Here is a 23,735-nt window from a genome sequence, read left to right on the forward strand (position 1 = left end):
GCTGCCTTTGCTCTGGGATATCTGGTGACCTTGCTGGGTGGGCCTACTGCGTGTCCATGTTCTCTGAGGGGCCAGACTTACTGATAACACAAATTCTTAGAGCATGATCATAACCACTAAGGCTCAGGATAAAATGGCCGGAAAAATCCTCATTTGGAGCTTTGGGCTTGTGTTTTCTAAGTATTTACATACAGAAAGTGGGATAGTGACTAAGGACTAAGTTGGAATTAATACTGTTTCCCGAACGCCTTCTCTCCATTCATAAACAGACTGAAATAAAGAAGGTATCAGAGGAAACCCGGAGAGATAAGAGCTATTTTCCCTGGACTCTGGTTGTTTTCATCAGACTATGTAAAACTAGCCATGCAGTGTGGGTGTTTTTCTCTTACTTTGGTCCTTTTATGGGCTGTGACCCCTGCAAATGCAGGACCTGACCTTCCCTCCCTTGGAAGCCAAAATTATAACTCCTCTCTTGGGACCACAATTTCCAACATCTTCAGTCTCTCCATAGCCCTATTTTTATGGACAGCACCCCATCCAGCCTGTGATCTCCCTTGCCATAGGTGGGGAAGAGTCTAGGAGACAGTGGTCTCCAAGGAAGAAAAGGTAAAGCAAAAGTATGGGGTCAAGTATGTGATGCTCTGGAGAGGAGAAAAGAAAGGGAAGGCATGAGACACAGGCAGTTTTCTTGCTGTGCCTTTCTTAGCCATTGGATGTGTGGGATTGGCCAGGTCCCTTGTAAACAAGATACACAAAGCCAGAGTTCAAGCTGCTGTGAAACCTCTGTTCTCATAAATGATTTTCAGGTATTTTATTTAGCAGATGGCACTAAATTCAGGAAGTCTGAATTGGCATCTTTCCAGAGAGACTGATAGGATGGGAAAGGCATAGGGCAAAGGTACTGAATCTCTGAGAAAAACATGGCAAAACAAATTCATGAAGCAAGAAAAGGAAGACTGACATGTATAACCAGTAATACTCCAGTGACCTGGCCATGTTGTCCGTATCACCAGAATGAAGAGGTTTAATTCCTCCACAGATAATCTGGAAGTGCAAGTATAGCACAAAAATCCATGGGTTGAAGCCTCTATAGTTTCTCTATGCAAAACTTCTCATTTAATTTAGACCTATGACCACACACTGTAAATTAGTTGAATGAGAGGCAGTTCACACACCAGTCTCAGAATGGAGTTTGGAAAGGAAAAACGAGATGAGAAATCCACTGCATTTGAATTAAGTGGAGTTAACTGTCATCTAGCAACAAATACACCAGATAAATATGAATGTTACCATCTCCTGTGATAGACTAGATTTTACATACACCTCTAGCTTCAGGAGTGATAGGCACGGTAGAATATAATCTCCTTAAAAATGCAACAACAACAAAAAAAGACATCTGCTGGCCATCATGTCTACAACTTAGCAACTTTAGTATAACAAATGTAATTGAGAGGTCCAACCAGGAGACGAAGGAAAAATCCAATATCCAGTTATGGCAGTGGTTGCTTTGGAGGGCGCCCAATGTGCAGGCCAAAGTTCTCTGCCCTGACTATTGAAGACAGTTAGTGCTGCAGCAACCCTTTTTCCAGTCTAATCTGAAGTGGACTGTGTCACTGCTGAATATAGCCTAGGAAAGGAGTAGGGCAGCCTTTGCCTCTTCATATCAGCTAGGAGAGACTTTAAGACTACCTAAACTTTCCCTCACTCTTCCATCCAGTAGGTCCTTAAGGTGTTGGCACAACCAGCCTTACAGCAGAGAGCTAGCCCAGATATGCCTTGTCCCCTTTTGGCCCATGAAACACTGCCTGCAGAAACTGATATTTGCTGCAGAGGTGTTATGTAGGGGCTAAGGTCATGCGATCTCTCATGGACCTTAAGGCAGGCTGCCTGATGAAACAAATGGCCAGCAGGCACTTTTGAATCAAATCTGGATAGTGGATTGGCATTCTAGGACTTTAGCATCCTCAGCAAGCCCTTTGACACACTTAGAAGCAAACCTGAAAACAAATTCATGTTACCTGTCCACATGGCACAGAGCCTGCTGAGAGTTACAGGCTGATTCATGTCACTAGGCTGTTAAGTAAACCGTATCAAGGCCATACGATTTTATGTAAGGTCAAAACTGTGGGCCAGTGGATGTTCTTCCAGCTCTGTGGCCTATGTGCGAATGCTGCAGCCAGGCAAGTCTTTGTTATGGTACCTGTATAAGATTTCACGTGACCAAAGGCAGGACGCAGAACATGGCTAATCCCATGGAAATCCACTAGGAAATCCACTAGGCCAAGCCTAGCCTTTCCAAAAGAAGGCTTGGTTATTTGCACACGAAGACTTGATACACATAGGACCTCTCCTGTGCCTCACTGGACCATATCCTCCTGCGACTGCCAGGAAACTTTTTCCCTTACTGCAGCTGCTAGGAGCTGCTGCCATTAAAAGGAATCCTTAAGTAGCAGACAGGGCACTGGAGATTTTGGTTTTAAATAGCATTTGCCACCAGCTCTTGGCATTCAGGGCCAAGAATAAACTTCTTTTTTTCTGTATGGCCCAGCACAGTGGATCTCACCTCTGCAGAAAGACCAGTGCCATTGGCCAAGATATACATATGCCAATGCAGGTGGCCACCTGGAGTGAAAGTCCAAGTGACTCTTCGAAAGCCCAGTTGTGCCAAGCCATAAAGGCACTTCAGATAGCAAACCTGAAAGCAAAACTTTGGGCAGGGCCTGTTCCTGGGGTAATGTCACTGTGCAGAGCCCTGAACAGCATGGTAACTCCCAGCCTATTAGCAGCAGGGTCTGCTGAGGAAAGGGGCTGTCTGCAGCTCAGTTGACGCTGCTTATAACCCAACTCACCTGTACATTGAGGGAACCAGGGTGGTTACTCCTGCTGTGGCAGCAGCAAAGACCAGGATCAAGGAAGGTCTTACAAATCCTTAAATTGCTGTAGCTGACTCACCGTTAATTCACCTGTCAGAGCCCTAAAAGTATGCTTAAAAGCTCCCTCAGAGAAGATGGCTTATCCTGGGTTAACTTTCATGGATACATTTAGATGTGCAACCACAGCAGCTAGTTAAATCACTGAAAGTGTTTTTACACTTGGTCAAAGAACCAAACAAGAAGCGTCAGAACTTATACATAAACCAAGGTATTTCTTTCATTCTGTTACACACATAAGTAATTGCACTTGCAAGGTACTGTGGAGTCAAGGAAGAATCTAATTGCATCCATGCAAGGACAGCTGGATTCCATGAAAGCTATAACCAGCAGTTACAATAGCCTCCTAATATTTTTAATGGAGATGCAGGTATCAATGAAAGACCTTTTAAAATGAGTCTCTCAGCATTCTGATGGAAGTTGTAGCATGGCATGATCCCTCTTTGTTTTCCTAACAACCCACAGCTCTGCTATTGCAGATCACAACCTGGCTTGGGGAACCTCCTGAGAAGTGGTGAAGTTTCAGACCACCACTGGCTATGGACAAAGTCCATTGGAGAGTGATGAGAAGGCATCTCAGCTTGATAGTCAAGGCAGCAATGTGTCATACACAACTGGATCAACTGGGGTCCGATTTCAGCTTTAATGGAGAGCAAGACTCAAATTTCACGTAATTTGATCCTTATCGGGATCCAGATGACTTAGCTGCTCTTCCATCACACTCTGCTAGTGGTCAGAGCAAAAAAGGTTGTGTGCCTTGAGGATTTATGTCTTTAGCATGTTATTCCTCAAGTTCTCAAGAGGAAAATGAAGTACAGGCTGTGATATTGGTAGGACCTCATAATTCCTTTCTCAGCTGAAATATGTTTGTTGGCTCTTGTCCCCAGTGCCTATTTCAAGGTGACACCTCTACTGCCCGCCAAGAGAGCTGCAGATGTCTCCTTGGTCTTGGGACCACAAAGGCAATGGAAACAGTTGGATTTCTGCATTTGTTCACTCAGAGCAGTAACAAGTTAGAGGAAAAGGCAATTTGTCCACTTGTTTTCTCATTTTGGAGCAGTGAATAGGGAGGTGAGCATTTAATTCCTCTCAGAAAGTTTATCAAACTAGCAGAAGCACTAACAAAGACAGTTTTCTCATAATTCCAGCTCACTCTCCAAAGAAGATTTTACAAGATTTCATTCTAAGCAGCACTGCTATTGTTCCCCAGTTTGTCCCATCCACTGTTTCACCCCTCCAACTGGTCCTTAACTGCTGGCTGGACATGAGCCATAAGTTAACGAGACAGCCCACAGGCCAAAGAAAACACCTGGTGAACTCCAGTCACAGTCCCTTTTACAGTGGATCTCCTACCTAAGTTTCAGCTTCCACACAACTTGTGGAAATTTTATCCTCTGAGATACTGGTGAATGCCTTCAACAACTTATAGGATAGAGTTACTGATGGCAAGCAGACAGCATATTTATATATCCTGATTCCTGATGAAAATCAGACCAGGGTTTTTCATTGAGAAAGAAGTTCTTCCTTGAAGTATGCATTTCCTGATATTTAGGGATTTTGACAAGTGAAAATATTTAAGAAAAGGAAGGAAACAAGCAAAAGTAAATTTCAGTGCCCTCAAAGGGCTCATGTTCACATTCTAACAGATGCCGTAAGTATGGACAGTGAATGTAGAAATGTCTGACTAAGGGTTTCTATTTTTATTCTCACCCACGCTACTTTATGGTTGGAAAAAATCAATTTTCTGACCCACTCTACAAATAACCTCTCCTGCCTGCTGTCATCTTCTTTTGCCCTCCAAACTACAGAACTAGCTAGAAGTCTGCAGAGTTGCCAGCAGCAAGAATGCATTACTTCTTAGTACTTGATTATTGCAAAGGTGAGCTCTTTCTATAAAGAGCTCTGCTCCAGGTGACATTTGTCATTTGTCACTGTCAGCTTATTACAGGTGCAGAGCATTGGAAAGAGAACAGTTGCCTGGCCCCTGATGAGAACAGGCTCCTGGATGCTGTTGGGAGGCCAGTCAAGATGTTATTCTTCATGGGTGATGGCTCCCTTATCACCTCTTCACTTGTACTTTAGGAAAGCTGATACTGGATGGACAGACTGGTATACTAGAAAACCACTGGCAATTATAGACAACGGAGTTCCTTTCCAGAGGAAATGGTTTTCTCCACCACCACCTGAGCACCTTAGATGACTCCAAGGCATTAACAACCTGCAAGCCCTGTAGCACACCTTCATTTACTTTGCAAATGGATCTATACCACACACTCTTGCAACACCTATGGTCTTAGAGCAGGGCAGGGAAGTCTGCCTGCCCAAGGCACTGAGTTATTGCTCTCCTCTTTTCTCCCTGAGAAAGTCCTAGGCCTGTGCCTATCCAGGTATACTGCTATTAATAATATCACACCTGGGGACTGAAATCTACTCCTGAAAAGAGCATGTAAACTGCCATTTCTGATAGCAAATGTCAAACCACTCAGTGTTTCTTTTGTAGTATCCTCTAGGGTGGAAGTGTTTTTTTAACAGAGATGGCAAATGCATTGCACACCTTAATTTCAGGACTGTCATTCAGAGATACAAGCAACAGACAGGAACTGAGAACAAAGCTCCCCTTTCATATCCCCACTGGGCACACTGTTCTGCACAGCATGCTTCTCTGCCCACTAAAGGAGTGCTGCGAGCTGGTTTATGCTGCAGGCTTGACTTGGTACTGTGGAACAGCTCAGGTGTTTCAGGTATCTTTGCTCACGCCTTCAGTTTGGTGTAAGGAAATCAATCATCCCATGGTGCAACACAGGCAAACTTCACAAGTTCAGACTGGAGGGCCAAGAGAGGAGGATGGGGCATGAGGGAGGCAATAGCAGGGCTTGTACCCTTTAACAGAGGCAGCTGCACAGTGTATCTCTCCCATTACATGATCCCCGCCTAATGCTTTAATAAGTTTTTCTGGGACCTTGACAAGTCAGAGGAGTACCAATTTCCATTAACTTTGGCATCTGACTGGTATGCCTGAGCAGTAACTAATGGAGACAATTGCCTGCCACACAAACTCTTCATATACCAAGGTTTTAAAACATATTACAACCCCTCTCAATTCCCTCCTGTCCTCATTGCAACCTGCCGAATCAACAAAGGAGGTGTCAGTGGCCTCTGGCATAGGATGCAAAGAAGACATGATAGTAAAACCTATAAAGACAGCAGCATGTGTAGAAGTACTATGGAAAGGTGGAAGCCTTTTCTGGTTTTCCCTGAGTTTCTACCAGCATGTTCAGTCTCCAGTTTGGAAGAGCATTGTGGTGTACCAGAGAAAGGTTCCCTATGACTGCCCTGGCAGAGCATCAGAGACAGGAGGCCATCAGGACCAACACCTCTGTGGATGCTGGTTTTGTTCCAAAGACATCTGAAGTATGCATAACACTCATTGACACTTTCCTGGCCAGGGCCAGATCTCTGTCGCACTTGGCTGTCCAGAGGGCTCTTAGGGCACCAGATATGAAGCATGGTTTCCTCTGGCTGCTGAAATGGCAACACAACTCCTCTGCAGCTCCTGGTGCCAGTCCTCTAAAGCATGTCCAGCAACAAGTGAGCTCATATGACTTGCAAATCAGGATGAAATACCTCATCAATTTGAAATCCATTCTTCTGGGGTGCTTGTCTGGATTTTTTTTTAAACTTTGTTTTTTTAAATCATTGACCTCAGACAAACCAGTGGATAAATTATATTTTTTCCTATGTCAACTGTTTGTTATCAGAGGAAATGTCCTCAGAGTCAGGACTTGCTGTTTTTTGTGTTTTATCTGTGCAGCAAATTCCATTAAGTGAAATTTAATGCCAAAGCTGTAAGATCTGCATTCCTGGGGAATGACTGTTTGGGGGGCATTGTCTTTGAATCGGGAGCAAACACAAGCTGATAAAACACTTGTTGGATTATTTAGTCATGCCATCTTTTGCTGGATAGCTAACACACACATACAAATCACTATAGGCAAAAATATTTCCTAAGTGGAACATTGATGATTCCTGAAAGATACAGCAATGGTCTTAGGCAAGTAAGCAACCCTACTGGCGATTAAGCTGTTTCTGACATACATAACAGCCTGAACAAGATCTCCCTCTGCCCCCTCAGAGTGACAAATCTTGTTTGTATCTGGCAATGTTGTGGAGCAACGCACACAGGGAAAGAAAACATCACCCTATTTCATCTTCTCAAAAACATAACTGTGGCTGATCCTTCATTGCTTGGCACCATGTAATTTAGTAGCAGCTAGAAGAAGCCTAAGAGACATCTTCTCATCCCCATCTGTAGAAAGAGGGGCAGAGCAAGCTGGGGCAGAACAGCTGCTTGCTCTGCTCAGGGGCCAAGGGTCTGACAGCATTGTCAACCCTCCTGAGAGACTGCCATTTCATTAGGGAGGCACCGCACTGCTTATCCCCCTCAGCCACCATAGCTTGCCATACTTCTCCAACTGGAAACTCACCTATGGCACATCAGTGACCAGAAATGGAGACTTGTCTCTTTTTCCCCACTGCCCCCTCCTGTATCCTGTTATTTTCAGGACAGAAGAGAACACACAGACGTATCAAAGAAGTATCATAGAAGTATCAAAACTACTACTCACCTGGTAGCAAGACTCTGTCAAGACCTTCCTACAGCACTGCTGCTCATAACAGACATGAAGGTTTTGTTGAAGCACCTTTAACTCAAGGTTGATGTGCTTATGAAAATCAGCCTTGATTCCAGACCTAATGGTGTTTAGGTTACCTGATTGGTACCTGGTCTAGATTGGGTCTAGACTCAATTTTGAGACCATGAGCAGCCTGTTAGTTAAAGTGAGCTAGCCACTAATCAGTTAACTAAACCTTGTGCACAGAGGCAGCAGAAAGACTTTTTCGAGAATGGAGATAAACCACTTTATGCTTCTCAATTGCAGCTCAGGCCAAGCCCAGTCTTCTTCAGCAGTCTCCCTTACTGAGATACATGAGGTCACAATCAGCCACAGCAAAGTGCTCTTTGCTTTCTTTCACAAAGAAACCGTACATTCACAGACTACCTTCTCAGAGCTGCCAGTGCTAAACCTGATTTGCATAGGGGGAGACAGAAAACCACAGGTTACAACAGCATTTTAGTCTGCAATATCCATTAATTGACTACTCTTTCCTGAAGGTCCCAATTTTCACTGAACAATGGCTCAAGTGTTATCACCTGGCTAAGGACATCTCTGTGCAGTGGAGTGATTGCCCAGCTCTGCAGAAACAGCTGTGGAATATGCCTCTGACTCTCCTCTGCCTTCAGACTAGATGCAGAGACTTTTCAAAGCAATGCTTAGGGAGATTTTAGTGCCTGAGGAAAGAGGATGAGCCTACACCTGTCTAGATCTGACACAAGTGAGCTGCAGAGGACTAGAGCAGAGCAAGAAGAGGTAACCTCTCCCAGGATCCCCGGCATAAACACTTCTCCAGCTCCTAAACTGAGTGCTCCTGCCTCTGCACATGAGAACACAGCCCTGCACAGAGCAGCCATAGCCACATGGTAGCGATTGCCTGATGGAGATGAGGGAGAAAGCAGCTCAGATCCTTGCACTGATGGGTCCACAGTAGGTATGGGGCAGGAACTTTAGCCTTCCTTTCTCAAAGTGAAAAACACGCATTAGCTTACTGACTACCCTAATGTAGGGTTCCTGCACTCTTCCTTGCTGGAGCTGCTTGTTGCAAGGTGCTGTAGGTGCCTTAGCTTTTATAATGCCAAAGGCTTTTGCAAATAAGTTTGCTGGAAGTAGAAACTTGCAACTTGCAGCCTCCCTTCTACTTGCAGCTCAGCACTTTTTCACCTGAGATGCTGTGGCTGTGTTTTCCAGACCGTCTGCTGGAGTGTTCTCCCTTCATTGTTTTGCTGCTGTTCTCATGGTCTTGCACCTGTGACTCTGCCAGTGTTGCTATGACGGGCTCCCATGGGAAGCGACTGACACTGACATGAGAACTCCGCCTGATTTCCCCCTTTTCCCTGCCTTTGGTTGTTTCAGTTTATATTTGGGAGCCCCATTACATGTATGCACAAAGCTTAACAACGAGTCAGCATGCAGCACTTAGACCTGAGCAAAGGGTGCATTAGTGTGTACAGCATCTCATAAGCAGGGAGAACCCGGAGGGAGTCTGTGTACCTAATGAAAAACTTTATGATTGCTATAGGGAAGTATTATGGGGGCATCATCTGCTGCACTGGGAATGAAATCAGGAAGACAACATTTGTCTGGGAACCTCCATTGCTTTTCTCCCCACCTGCTGCCAGACAGTTTTTTTCCTTTCCCTTTTTTTCTTTTTCTCATTTAATTTTTATTTTCCCCCAAAAGTAACTTCCACCATTACAGTCAATGGATGCCATCAGCTACAGACCCCGCTAATAAATAGTTGTGCATTTGTCTCAACATGCTTTTTGCAGCATGTTCCATGCTGTATAAATGACAAAGCCACAGAAATGATAGTCCTTGGGTAAGGACTTATCCAGGAGCCCCTGCACCCATTGATAAGGATGGGTATGATTTCAGTTTCAGCTCCTGGATTCCTCTATGCTGCCTCCAGGGGAGCAGGCGTAGTCTGGAGGGCAGTTGGGGACGCCACTGGAGCTCCCACTTTGTGAACAGTCACTGCTGGAAACCTCAGTGCCTTAGATCAGCTAGATTTGGGTGCCTGAATGTCCTAAGGAAATTGTATGTGTGTAGCAACCCTAGCTGAGTGTGCTGGGTCCCTGGCCTGGCTGAAGGAGTACCAGGTAAGCAAGCTGATGGCCAGAAGTGCTGCCCAGCATCCTCATGCCCATGATGTGGTGTGGTTGCTACTGCAGCTCCAGTAACACAGATGAGTTGTGATTGCTTTTCAACTATGGCCAGCTAAATTTGCTAGAAAATCATTGATCAACCTGACAAAGTTCATTAACTACAACGGGTCCACAAAATGCTGCTGTTCCCTCTGCTGTGTAGGGGCACCAGTTGCCCCCCTGTAAGCAAGGCTTGCCTTCAATGGGACGTGTTTTGGAATATGAGTTTCCAGCTGGAAAGAGTGAGAGCTGCTGGGCAATAGCTACTTCGCCTGATTGAAAGAATACAACTGTTTTGCTGAGCTCTGTTCCCAGTGTTACTATGATTATGAATTCAGTTGTTCATATTTTGTCATAGGCATTTTTCATGGATTAGGCATTTGGTTTCCACACTGTCATTAAAACCATGCTCTGGCTCCAGGGCACTCTGTCCCTCTGCTGACCCGTTGGCTTGCTGAGCCTACAAGGGTAAGGTACTCAAAAGGAAGTGATTTTGGAAAAAATAGGCAGCTCATTCCGCAGCAGGTAGGAACCATCTGACACTTCATAGGTGTCAGATAAATATAGCAGACAGATGATGTCAGCTCTGTGGTAATGTGACAAAAAGGACTTACCTCTGCTAAGAAATTCTCAGGGCCAGCTTCCGACACCCTCTGACCCTTCTGACTGCCTTACCTCTGTATGCGTGGACCTAGAGAAGACACTGACAGTATCTGCATCAGGAGGAACTCCTGTGAGGAGGGAGTGAAGTGATCTGGGCCCAACTGCTACTTAAGTGCTAATGCTCCGGAAATCCCAGGAGCCAGCATTGTCTAAAGGATTAGTACAGTGATTAACAGGCTCTCTAAACACCTCTGAGTTTCCAGAAGTTTAGCTTTAATGACCTCACCTCGGAGGTCGAGGTTTCCTGGCTAGACTACAGTCAGTAAGGGATATTTGAACTTTATGCAGTTCAGCTAGGGAGTATAATGATTTCAAAAATAGGAGTTTTCCCCATCACAGCATTACAGCATGGGGTAAGTCTCTGCGTGTTCCAGTGTTACTGAGGCCAGGCTAGATTTCCAAGGATCTAGAAAAGCACCAGGTCAACTTCAGGAGTCCAGTTACGCAGGCACTGCCACTGGGACATGCAGTTGGACTTCAGGAAGTCTCAGGGTTCAATGCAACTTGTGCAACTGTGGCTTTTCCTGACCACCCACGTCTTGCCTCTTTGCTCCACACCACACCTCTCCCTGGCATCATGGCAGGTCCGTGACCCATTGTGGGGGAGCCTTTTATCCCTCTCCCTGCAAATTGCCCAAGCAGCAGTGTGGCGATGAGGCCACCTCAGGGTTACTGCTGGGTGACCACAGCTCTCCTTGACAGGGTGGTGGATGCCAGCTGAATCATGGCTCAGGACCAGGGCACCCTGAAACCTGCCATTGAGCAACCCTTGCCAGCACCCTGTGGCAGGCAGCAGGTGGGCTGTCATCGCCCTGTGCTCCCCTGGCTGTCGTGAGGGGATGTTGGACCTGCTGCAGCACTGCCAGCCACCCCCTCTCAGGCAGAAAACCACGTAACCATAGGTCAGGCACCCCTTCGTTTTGGGTCTTATAGTAGAGATGTTGCCCCTGTGCTGAGCAGGACAGGTAGCATTGCTAATGCTCCTGCAGGGCTTGGGGTTGCCCCTGCTTGCTGCCTGCGGGAGTCCTGCAGCCCTCCCCAGGAGCAGTCCCCATCCCCCTCCTACCCCCTTACCCGTTCATTGGTGTCTGTCCAGACCATAATGGCCAGGCGTGTCCTGCTCTCTGTTTCACCCTTCCTGGCCTTTTTTCTGCCCCCTCCCAAACTGGCTGGGCTGCAGCAAGCAACATGCATAGCAGCACTCAGAGCTGGGGCGGCAAGCAGATCTGAGCCCAGCCCAGCCCAGCTTTCTGGTTGTTGACAGAGGGTGCATGGGCAGAAGGGCTGCACTGCACTGCCGAGTGGTTTCCACACTGCCCTGTCCTGTCCAGCTCCAGGTGCCATCTCTGCTCCAATCCATCCACAGGTGACAGTGTCCAGGAAGAGCGCAACTGGTCTGGGGGTAAAGCAGCCTCACCCTGACTCCACAGCCTTCTTCTCTCTGCCTTTTTCTCTCTCTGCTCTCCTGCTTTCTCCCAGATCGTCTCTCCAGGATGCCCTGCCCCTGCTTTCCCCACCTAAGTGGCCCTGGGGCAGGCTGGAGGAGCCCACAGGGAGAGGCAAGGAGCCTGCCAGCTCCTCCAGGTGCTGCCCTTCTGTCCCACTGTTGGGGGCTGCCAGGAGGACAGCTGGTACCCTCAGCCATACAAAGCAGCCCGAGATACTTAGCACAGAGTCTGTCATCTTGTGCCTGAGGGTGAATGTGAGGAGAGCGAAGGGGAGGGAATACCTCTCCCCACTGTGCACTGCTTAGAAAGAAACATGGTTTGTTATGATGCCAGAGTATCAAGCATGTTATTGCTTAATTTGCCTTGCAGGCCTTTTGCATGGCTTACATCATAGCATTTCAGCTCAGACCCATATGTTATCAGCTGCTAAAAGGACTAATCTGAAAAATATCTGACACTGTATGCAACTCTCCTAGCTGCTGAAATAGTTTAAACAGATATGCTGTGCTTCTGTTAACACTCTCTTAGACACCCATAAAAACGCTAGTCACACAAGCAGATAGATGCTTTTGTACCCCTGAAACCAAAGGTCATGCCCAGTTTTAGGAGAGGTCTCATCCTGAAAGAAGGAATTAAAGATAGGTTTGTTGAAAAATAAGAATAGCTAAAAATTTCCATTGCAACTCTCATTCAAATTTGTCTCCCTCGCCTATGTGATCATGTACTCTGTCTGATACTCTGGGCTGCAGAAAGTGGCCCATGTTTGATTAATGCCTTGCATGCAAGCACAAGTCCAACCCTCCAGTGTGTGAGGTATTCACAGCTAATCCCAAAAGCAGGGTAAAACTAGCTGGACTTTGTGACCCAGTCAGACTCCACTCCTACCAATCCTGCTGTTGTGGTGGACAAGATGTCTGCATCTTTCCTCTTTCTTTGCCCTTCTGGTTTGTCAACATGACAAAAGACTTTTTGATCTTTATTTATGGGTTTGTGTCTTCCGTCTGGCCAGTACACTTATCTTTTCACTTCTTCACTGTACACTCTCCATCCCAGAGCCCATTTGGGTAGTGTCACCGGGCTTGCCTGCTGTATTTGTCTCCCACGCATCAGCTCAGGACATTAGTGTGATTGGTCCAATGGGTGAGCTTGAATTAGCTCTCTGAGGTTAAAAGGAACCCCTCTGCTGGCAGTCCCTCATAAAATACGGCAGCTTGGGAGCCAGCTGACATAGCGTTGTCATCTATAAACTGGTGGCCCAGTCCTGGAAGAGAAGTGTAGCTGGCCATAGTCAGTCTGCCTTGAATAGACCTGGGAAGTGCCAGGAAGCCAGGAAGTACCACTTGAAGTACCTCATCCTGAAGTCCCTCAGAGAGAGGGCAAGTATGGGCAGATGCAAAACAGCACAGTGCATGCAGCTGGGTAAAGCAGATCCATCCCTCCTTATATTTGTTTGAAGAAGACAACTGAATTCAACCCTTCCAGCTAGATCATAGAGAAGATGCCTTGCCCAAAGCTGAGTCAGTGTCCTTAAACCAATTTTTCCTGCCTGCTGTAGAACAGCCTGAGAAAGCTAATGTGACTAAATGGACTAGCAGCTACTTTCACAGTCTTTCTGCCTCCTTTTAGCACGTCCTTTTTTTATGAGACCTTGCAGCAGGCAGACCTTTGATAACAGCCTAAGCATAACTGGGTTGAGTACTGAATCAATTCCGCAGCCTATGTCTCCATATGTGTCCTGCCTGCATTTATGCAGTCAGGACCACGCCACTTGAAGAATACACGCAAGAAAACATTTATTATAGCTGGTAACTAGGTAAACCACTGGAGATATCACAGATTTTTTTCCCAGATCCCTTTAATTTCAAAATTAATCATGTGACACTGGTCAAAGACTGGGTACCTCCCTGCATAAGACAGAGTCCAGGGACTATAGGGACTTCGTTGCCCTAGGCAAACTAAGACTATAGCCTGGTTTCCCTTTTATTTTGTCCATAACTTCTGGAAACCCTTTCCTATTGCATTCATTTAGCCTTCAGTGCTCTTAATCTGAAATTGACTTTGCCTGCACCCTACCAGGGCTTTTTTAATGCACAAATAGCGTTGGATAGGATAGATCAGCATTAAAGCGAGACCAGAAATCTGATCAAATTTCTGGCTTACTCTTGTTGCCTACAGCAACACAATCTACACATCCAGAAAATTATTTTCTGAGGGGCTGCACTTCAATGCACAAGTTGACTCAAAAAAATATTAATTAACCTTCTTGACTTTTACCTTGCTTAGGCTATTTCCCACTTCCACAAGTGTCTTTTATTTCTCTTCCAATTGCATAGAAACCAGAATGTAATTCAGCACCATCAACTAAAAAAGAAGCCAGACAATGCATTTCAACATTATTAAGCCCTTTATATTTTCTTTTTCTAAGTGCAGTTTCAAGTGACAAACTCTTAGAACTGCAAGTATTTCTTTAAGAGATCTTTTTAATCAAAAAGTTATAACAGTTAGGGAACAAGGGACTTTGGGCTCCATTTTGTGCAGAGTAAGGTAGGGAAGCAATAGAATGCCAATGCTGTAGGGTACCCTCCCCCAGCTTGTGACCTTACGTGGGTCAGATTGTTAATGGAGATAGAGTTTTTAGTAATTATAGCTATGACAACTAGTATCAGACATAAATGCTGCTGGGCACCTTCTTGTGAGAAGGCACTTGTTCAGTACCTGGGGGGACAGAGGAAATGTAGGCTATTAACTGTGAAAACAAGAGACAGCCAAGAGGGAAGGTGGGCCACTGAAGACCATGTCTACCTTGGTCCATCTTCTCCTTTCACAGTGCCTGTCCCTGAAACACACAGGTCAGTATACACCAATTTGTTTTCCACTTACGAATAGCTGTAGTGAAATGATGGTCCATGAGAGTCTAGCTGACCCTCTGGGCTCAGGCGTGGCAGATCCTACAGACTGTGGCAACTGAAGAAGTGACAAAACTGGCAATGCCAAAGTGCAACCTGGTAATTAGTGGCAATCTTTGCAAGAAGTCCACAGCACACCTCAGAGAAACCCAGCTTACCAATCCCCATGGTCCTGTGGGGTGGTGGCAAGAAAATGTTACCTGATCTGCTGCTAACCCCTCTGCAGCAACAAAATTCTCAGCCCTCTGCAAGTGAGAAGCTGTGTCAGCTGGATGAAGCATGGCAAGACAGGAACAATGTCGTTATGGGAGGGTACCTTGGCTGCAGCCACCAAGGAGTTAAGCTGTGATCTTGGAGAAGAAGAATTAGATGGGCAAAAGACCAAAAGGCAAAACTTTGTCCCCATTTGGGTGTAAGAAACAGAGTTTTGTTTTCTAGCAGTTTGTGTTTTTGTTCTCTGAGGCCAGGGTAGAATTAGACACACAGTAACCAGGACAAACATCAGACTGAGGATTAGGCTCAGCACTTATGTGCTGTTTTGAAAGATGGGTGTGTTTCTACTCAGAAGTGTGGAAAAGTCAGAGCAGCAAGGACACAAGAATGCCCTAATGAGCATAATTCAGACATCACACAGGCCTGCTAATTGGCACAGTGCCTGGGATTTGTTAGTGGACGACCATACAAACATTCCCCAGCCGATCAGTTAAGCCACTCTTCCTCCATCCTTAGAGTAAATGAGGAAAGGCTTCAGTTTCTAGAAGCATACTGCTGGTAATTGCAGAAATCCATTGTCATTTTGTTTCTGTCAGGGAGGGCCTCAGCTTGCCAGGAGGCAAGCAGACCTCTCCCTGCCATGTGGCAGACTCCCTTGCTGACTGAACAGCACTATTTGCTTCACATTTATGTTCCTCTAGTCCTGCTTGCATAGGGGTAACTTCTAGTGGGCTGTTGCTAGCAACTTGTGCGCAGTTGTTTGCAACAGAGAAGAAAGTACTGTCTGCTTCTCAAAAACAGCCTGTGACCTTATGGAGCCAGATAATTCTGTAGTCCCATTTGTTTCTTTCCTCCTCTTAGTAGTTGCTCTCGATGACAAGGCAGGTGTTCCTGTTAACTTTGGAGACACAAGAAAGATCACTGCTGTGCACAGGCTCTCTAGAATAAGCTTTCTGTGAACTAATCAAAGTGCTTGTCCTGTCTCTGGCCATTGCACTCTGGCCGCAGCATGTAGGTGTTAGGGGACCTCACATGGGGTCAAAGCAGAGCTGCAACTGCCAGCTATTCAGTCCAAAGGCCTGTGTTGCTGCCCCTAACAAGGGTGGGGCATTCCGAAGTGGTATAGCTATGCTGCATTCTTACTCACTCTCATTAGGAAGAAATTTGTGCCACTCCTTTCCAGTTATGCCCTCTGGACTGTTCCTGCCCTCCTTCCCCAAAGGTCCTAAATACTTACTGTTGGTCAACTTCTTGCCTCGCTCCACATGGAGATGTCCAAGCAGACTTAGTAAGCAGTCCATAGGAAATGGGAGTAGCAGAGGGATGCTCCTTGCTTCCTGTCTTTGAAGCTGGTCATGGCCTATTTCACATGCACCCTAAAAATAATTTTCTGAGCACCAGCCATCATGGAACAAGACCAAACCATATTACTGAGCACTCCAAACAGCTTTGTTGTGTTTCAGCTGCCAGCAGGGGCCTTGATGCACCAGGCTCAGATGCATTTTTGTTTCAGGGTCCTTCCAAGAACAGGGGCATTGCATGGAATTGGCATTTCATACTCCGAACATATGCCATTTGCAGCTGAAAATTCCTCAAAATTAGCTGGGAACCCAGAAGTATGTTAGTGGTAACAAACTTCAGCTATAACAAGGTTATGTACTATACAGCACTGTGACATTATCACTGTCACTTACATTAATAGCATTAGCAATCGTATTTTTAATCCCAGTCATTGCATTAGTGATTGCTATTAGCAAAGCAGTTATTCATGCCTTTGCCAAACCTTTGCAGCTTTGTGAATGAAGGCAGGAACATTCGTTATCTTTTGAGAAGCTGCAGAGTGCTCATCTGCACAACCAAACTATGGGATACTGAGGCTGATCAGCACATGCAAATGAGGACTACAATCATTTCAGAAGGTTTTCTCCTCCAGGGCAAGTCATTACTCACAAAGACCAAGAAAAACACCAAAGTTTCTCCTGGGAAGGGTAGGGGTGAAGGATCTTGCATTTAACCCAGTTATCTTCATTTCTATGTTAAAAGTGATCAACTTCTTCTGTGGGGAGGCATGAAAGCATTAATGATTCATAAGCAGGATTTTCTTTGCCCAACTACTTTAGAGCTTTGGCACTTCCCCAAGCCCCTCCTACAAAATCTGACCTCAGGCATTTCTCATGTTTAATGCAATAGTGGAAAAGGCTGTTCCAGGGAGATGGGATCAGCGCACACGACATGGGTCATTTTGTACTTGAACTGCATGACTCATATATCTTGGGGAGAGGGATGGTGGGCAATTTAGTACTCTGAGTACAAGAGCGGGAGTTAGGACCGGCATGTTTAGTCATAGAGATAGCTCAGCAATTCCTGGAAATGTCAACTGTTGAACACATAGCCAAGCTGGTAGGTCAATGTTAACTACCACAGCAGAGAGCCTGATCTGCAATTCAAAAATCTTTACAGAAACCTGGCTAAGTAGCCATGTGGCCTAGTGCAAGCTAGGCTCTCTGCTGTCACTGCTACTTTGCTATCAGCAGCAAAGGGGATATCCTTTCCCCTCAGAGGGGTTCCAGCTTGCAAAGTCTTGGGGACTCTCACAGAGAGAGGAGACCTTTTAGAGTCACTAAGTGAGTCCTCTGGGAGAGTTTACATTTGGATGAGTGCAGTTACATGCTTTAAGAAAAATAAACATCTTGCATGGGCAGTGGCTAACATCCAGCAAATTCTTGGCACATAGGTACAATGTTTATCTGCAGGTGGATGGGACAGCTGGTTACAGAACTACAGTCACTGGATACTCATGTCACTGCTTGGATGTACAAGGATGGTTGTGACCTTGTTGTCTCAACCCCAGCCACCAAGCAATAACACAACTTAAATCACACACCCTCCTCTTCTGAAGAGCCTGCAGTACATTCCACCAGGAGCAAGCAGAGGTTGCATGTTGGTAGTGGGTGAAAGCATCTACTGTCAAATTGCTGTCTGTGCCCGCAGGCTTTGGAGGACTCTAACCCAGCCTGCAGGCTGAAAGTTTATGTTGCACTTGATCATCTCAGCTCCCACCCACCACCCCTCCAAGAAATCAGGGAAAACATTTGTTCTTTGGTGCAAGAGATTGTTCAGCTTCTAAGTCATCGGATGCCTGTGTTCTGAAGTAATTCTCCCTACCATAGCTGTCATAGCAGAGTATTAACAGTGTCTGGTTTCAGGCCAACATACAGAAAGTCAAGCTGTGCATTTATTTCCTCCTTCTCTGGGCTGGAAGGAGCACTGCTGAGATCCTGGGTCTCCTCACTGGCTTCAGGAAGAAAGCCCTGGATAGGTGTCTTCAAGCCAAAGAGCTTCCCTGCCAGTCTGGGAGCACTTAACAGCCCTGAAAGCAAGCTCAGCCAAGAATTGCTGACCTTTGAAACCTCCACACATGCCGAGGGCATGACACACTGCAATGCACTCAGATGGCCTCCTTATTAGAGCAGTGCTCTGAATACTTTTGGAGCTCCCAGGTCAGCCAGGTCTCTGGATGCCACTCCTTAACTGCAAGGGGTTTTGAGCCTCTGCTCTGAAGTTCAGCATCACCATATTCCTCAGGCAGTATGGCATATTTCCCATCACCTCAGTTTGTGATGAATAATACCTTGCTCGGTGAGTGTAACAAAGCTGAATATGGGCTCGATGGCAAAGCTGTTTATCTTTTACTCCTGAGACAGAAACTCATCACATCCCCTTTGTTCTGCTCCTCCCTGAAAGCTCTTTCGATTTCCTTAAATCTGAAGGATGTGGTGTGTGCATGTGGGAAGGTGGTGGGAAACAGACAAACTCAGCCCTTTTAGATCTTCAACCAAAAATATTTCCAAAGATCATCCTGGAACTATGTGCTGACACTGATGATGTAATTCTGGTGAAATATCAAAGAAGGAGCAGCAAGCATGCTGTTCTCCTGCAGCTAAGAACCTATTGCAATCACCGAGGAACCAAGCTGAGAGCTGTTCTGCTGCTGAGCCAGTAGAGCACTTGTCAGTCAAATGAAGTTTTAAGGCAGCAAGTGAAGTTTACTAAAAATACCATGATTGCCAAATCTGAAGTCCTAGAATGGCAATTTTAACTAATTATGGGAGGCACAGAAATATTCAGATAGGCTCTGGACTCTATTGGGCAGCCAAATAAAGGAAAGAGCTGAGGGGAGAATTACCATGAAGACAATCCTGCTACCTGGACTTCAGGTTACCTGGACTTCTAGTCTGTTACCTGGACTTCAGTAATCACAGTTTCCTCTTTGGATTTGATAAAGCTGTTTGTAACAGGCCATGTAAGTCCTATTTGAAGGAAGCTGGTACTTGGAAATGAAAGTAATAGGGACTAAAGTATGAGAGTTCCTTTCTGTTTTTTTATTGATATGACCCAGAATGCATGATTTAGTACCATGACAACTGAGCTGCTGATTATAAAACAGACACAAGATAGCTGTGGTCTGCCAGTTCTTATTTGGAGTTTTATTACTTTGAGCTTTATTTCATAATCATTAGCCATCAGATAAATATTGCATGTTTTAGTTGAATATGGTAAGATGGTGTGTGCAGATGCTAAGATGTCAGAATTACAGGGCTTTTTTAAAATTATTAAAATGGTTCATGTATCACTAGGATGGTATTATTTTGTTTTCTAGAGCTTTTACTAGGGGATGATTTTAAAACTGGATGCTGAATTGCGGATTCCTGAATTTATACTGTGGCATTCATGTAAGTGGCCTTTATTTCATATCGTTTTGGATTACTGCTTTCACAGTCCTAGTAGTTCCCATTGCTTTTTCCAGGAACGATGCTGCAGGTATCTCAGTCTCCTCATATACAATCAGCAGATTACTGTCTGTTTCTGTCGAGGATCTGACTCACGTCACCCTGAGCGTTGGGGCCTTCAGGGTGTGAACGTGGAGCACAAGATCAGAACGTTGCAAGAGCCAGAACTCGCGACGAGAACTGCTCTTTGCAGATTCTCTCTCTTTGCCACATACAGAGGGCCCAGGACCCATCACTTGGGCATCTTCGGTGACTTTCCTTCTGTTTGGGATGAATCCTTTGTGTCTAGGGGTGTTTCAATGAAATGAGAGACACACTGCCACCCTTGACCCTAGTCTAAGTCCCCTCAGTCCTCCACCTTGCCAGTACCTTCTCAGTTGTGGCCCTGTGAAGGCTCCTCTGCAAGCTGTGATCCAGCCTGTCCAATTGGGGAAGCAAGGGGCATTCCCTTTCCATCTCTTCACAGCCGTACAAGTCAAAAACCACCCTCATTTTTTCCTCTCTGCTGTGCAAAAGCTGTTTCCTCTTGGATGCAGGCAATTTTGCCGCTGCTGAATGGCCTTGTTGAGGCCTTTTTCCTTTCCTGTCACTGAGCATGCATTGAACATCAGGAAATCATTACAGCAAATTGGGAGACTGTATGTGTGTGTACACACAAAATGAACATATCACCCAATTGTCTGCAGTAATGTGCAGGGTAAGTTAAAATACCTCCCACACAATATTTGGCTTCTGAAGCTTGGTTACAAATTGGCCATTACCAGAGTAATGATTTAATCAGTTGTTAACTATCACTGTACTCCCCACCAACTGATGAGCCTGTAACCTTGCAATGACTCCCTCACCACCTCCTCTGTTGCTGTCATCAGAAGAGCTGGACTTACTTCGGGTGGTTTCTATGCACTGCTGATGGAGTTCCTCTCTCCTGAGTTCCCAGGGCATCTCATCCAGTGCAGGGAAATCTCTTGCTATCCCCAAGGGGAAGAAACGAAACAGAAACCTCAGCAGCTGTCATGTATGTTAAAAGTCCAGCTTCCAACTCAAGTTCGTGCTAGGTTGCCTCCACCTTATTACTCTCCACAGCTGCCTAAAAGGAGGTTGTAGCGAGGTGGAGGTCGGTCTCTTCTCCCAAGTAACAAGTGATAGGACGAGAGGAAACGGCCTCAAGCTGCGCCAGGGGAAGTTTAGGTTGGATATTAGGAAAAACTTCTTCACCAAAAGGGTCATCAGGCACGGGAACAGGCTGCCCAGGGAAGTGGTTGAGTCTCCATCCCTGGAGGTATTTAAAAGACGGGTAGATGTGGTGCTTGAGGATATGGCTTAGTGGTGGACTTGGCAGTGCTAGGTTAACAGTTGGACTTGATGATGTTAAGGATCTCTTCTAACCTAAACAATTCTATGATTCTATGATTCTATAAAGGCCTAGAGAGTGAGGTCTAGCTTTCAAGGGGAATCCATTCTGTTCATACTGATGGCTTTGTCTCAGGCTCAGACAATCCATGCAATGCTTAGAAAGTGCAGAGCTCTAAATACTCCCTGATGGAGAGAGCCATACTGTCCTCAACTCCATTGACAGGGCAGCCTTCCTACATGTCCATGGCCCTGATCATGTTCCACCTCTTCCTTTCTAGAAGATGTGGAATTTTCCTGAAGCCCTTGTCTTGATGGGTGGAAACGGGGACATCAGGAACATACCAGTGGTTTGTGATATTTGTCCTGCCACACTTAGTCTGGAGACATGGGAAATAATTTTGCAATCAGTAGAATTTTTCTATTAAGGGCTACTTTGTAATGACTCCAGCAAAAGGTTATAGCATCAGGTAGAAAGAACCCTCTGGGATCAGAAATCCCCAAGGCTCTGTGTCTTTCTTCTGAATGGTAAAATGTGATTTAGCCCTGAAGGGTTTCCAGTGCCATTGTTAAGGGTCTGTTGTCACTAAAGAAGAGTTTTGAGGCTCATAACCTCAGCACAGTCCATGTTGCTTTGCTTGGGCTACATCAGTGACTAGCTGCAACATCTCAAGGCATTTGAAATAGTTTTCTTCCCATCAACTGTAGCTGAGAGAACTATCTTGGGGAATGCATCATCCAGATCATGGGCTCATAACTGGGTGGAGTTGGCATGCTAAGACCATACCCAGTTGTGGGCTGCAGAAATGGGAAGAAGGGTTTGTTTTCTTTTCCTATAGTGTTCCCAGAAGCCATCGGTTTCCAGACCTTAAGGAGAAGTGCAGAGGCAAGAGCTTGGCAAAGAGAGACAATAGGATAAAGACAGCATGGAGTGACAAACAATGTTTTTGCAAGGACAGCCATTTGGGACACACAAGGATGTGTTCCCTAAAGCATTCTGGTCTGTGTAACATGTGATGTGAGGTCCTCAGTCCTGTTGACTCTGAGTGATTCTTATGGTAGTTAATTGCTTCAGAAATCCTCTACGTTCCTCTCCCACCCAAGAAGGGCCAGTGGGGATGCCTGAAGAGGAGACTGGCTTCTTAGAGCTACCTATTCCCGTTTCAACAGCCTGCCATGGAAGATAAGAGGGTCATCTTCCTTTCCTCAATAGTAATACTGTGCAATGGGATGCTGGCTTGGGCTTGCTCTGAGGTGACAAGACCCTACCCAACTAAGACGTTCAGGTGAGGTGAATAGCCTGAGCACCCAGACTCCCAGCTACAGGATCCCTCTAGATGCAATGGCAAGAGAGGAAAGTTGTCAGAAGGGAACTGAACCTGTCCTGAGGTCTGACTGGCCTGTCAAGTCTTCACTCTCTGTATTGAGAATGGGGAAAGGAGGGTGAGAGAAAACCCATGCCCATCCTTCCCTCCCTTCCTTCCTCCCTTCCTCCTCCCCTCTCTCTGTCCCTCCATTCCTCCATCCCTCCTCAGTTTGGCACCTCATTCAGTACCCATAGGTAGGTGGAAGGAACCTGACCTACGTGTTTCCACCGGGTCTGGGAATAAATGGATGTGAAACACATCCAAGATGTTTTTGCTGCATTCCTCCCTCCTTTGCTCACTCCCAGCTTTCCTCCTCTTATTTAACGCTTGTCAATAGCACACGACTTTACATACTAATATCATGTAAGGACAGCCAGATCAGATATCTGCCCTGCCTTCTCTCCAAGAGTGGCAGATAGGTGAAGCAGGGTTAGAGCAGGGCAAATATTTCTACCTTATACAACCTCCATATGTTTTCAGTTCAGATATTTCCCACATCTGATGTGGTTTCCATGGATTTAGTAACTCTTATTGGATTACTGTCTAAGATCTGCCCCCCCCCTTGAACCCATGGAAACTTTTATGATCCACAGCCTCTTGCAGCTAGGAGTTCTCCAAGTTCCCCACACCTCACATGAAAAGCCACATCTTTCTGAATATCGTGCCCAGCAGTTTTGATTGACAACTCAATTTCTTGTATTGGAAGAGGTACTGGCCAGTCAGTCCTTTCCTACACTTTACAAGATAATTATGTTTCCATAGACCTTTGTGATATCTCCCCTCAGCTGTCTTTTCTTCCAGACAAATGAGTCCCAGCCTACTCAGTGCTCCCTGGACCTCACTGGCTCCAGGTATTTTTTCACCCATGTTGCCCTCCAAACCCTTCCCCATTTCTATTTCTGTTCTGAGACGAGAAGACCAGGACTGCTCATTGTATTTAAGGTCTGCACAAATCATGAATTTATACAGTGGCATGGTGATGTCATCTAATAATTCCTAGTATCTGATTTGCTTTATTGACTGTTACTGAGCAGTGAGGTGACATTTTTATAGAGCAGGCTCGCAGAGCCCCAAGACTGTGTTGCTTCTGCCCCCTCCCCCGCCCCCACCCCCCATCCCCCTTGAGTAGTACTGGTCATGGTAAAGTTAATAATTCTAATTTAAGAAACTAAAAATGTTGTACCTAGGAACAAGGGTGTCTGCCAGAGACCTCCATAGGGACGAGCCAGAAAACTCAGGGAACAGTGGCCC

The 23,735-nt window shown here is 45.8% G+C and overlaps 1 long non-coding RNA gene across 1 annotated transcript; it reads left to right on the forward strand.

The window, feature by feature from the left end:
* The first annotated feature begins 18,225 nt into the window (after window positions 1-18,225).
* LOC148050484 (uncharacterized) lies at window positions 18,226-23,576 on the forward strand. Its single transcript, XR_015701000.1, has 3 exons — window positions 18,226-18,616; window positions 19,638-19,710; window positions 21,957-23,576. It is a non-coding gene; the product is annotated as an uncharacterized LOC148050484 (long non-coding RNA).
* Window positions 23,577-23,735: the final 159 nt, after the last annotated feature.

The sequence above is a fragment of the Nipponia nippon genome, unplaced genomic scaffold (genome assembly GCF_047370975.1).
Source record: "Nipponia nippon isolate SJK-2023a ecotype South Korea unplaced genomic scaffold, ASM4737097v1 scaffold_8, whole genome shotgun sequence".
NCBI classification, from domain to species: domain Eukaryota; kingdom Metazoa; phylum Chordata; class Aves; order Pelecaniformes; family Threskiornithidae; genus Nipponia; species Nipponia nippon.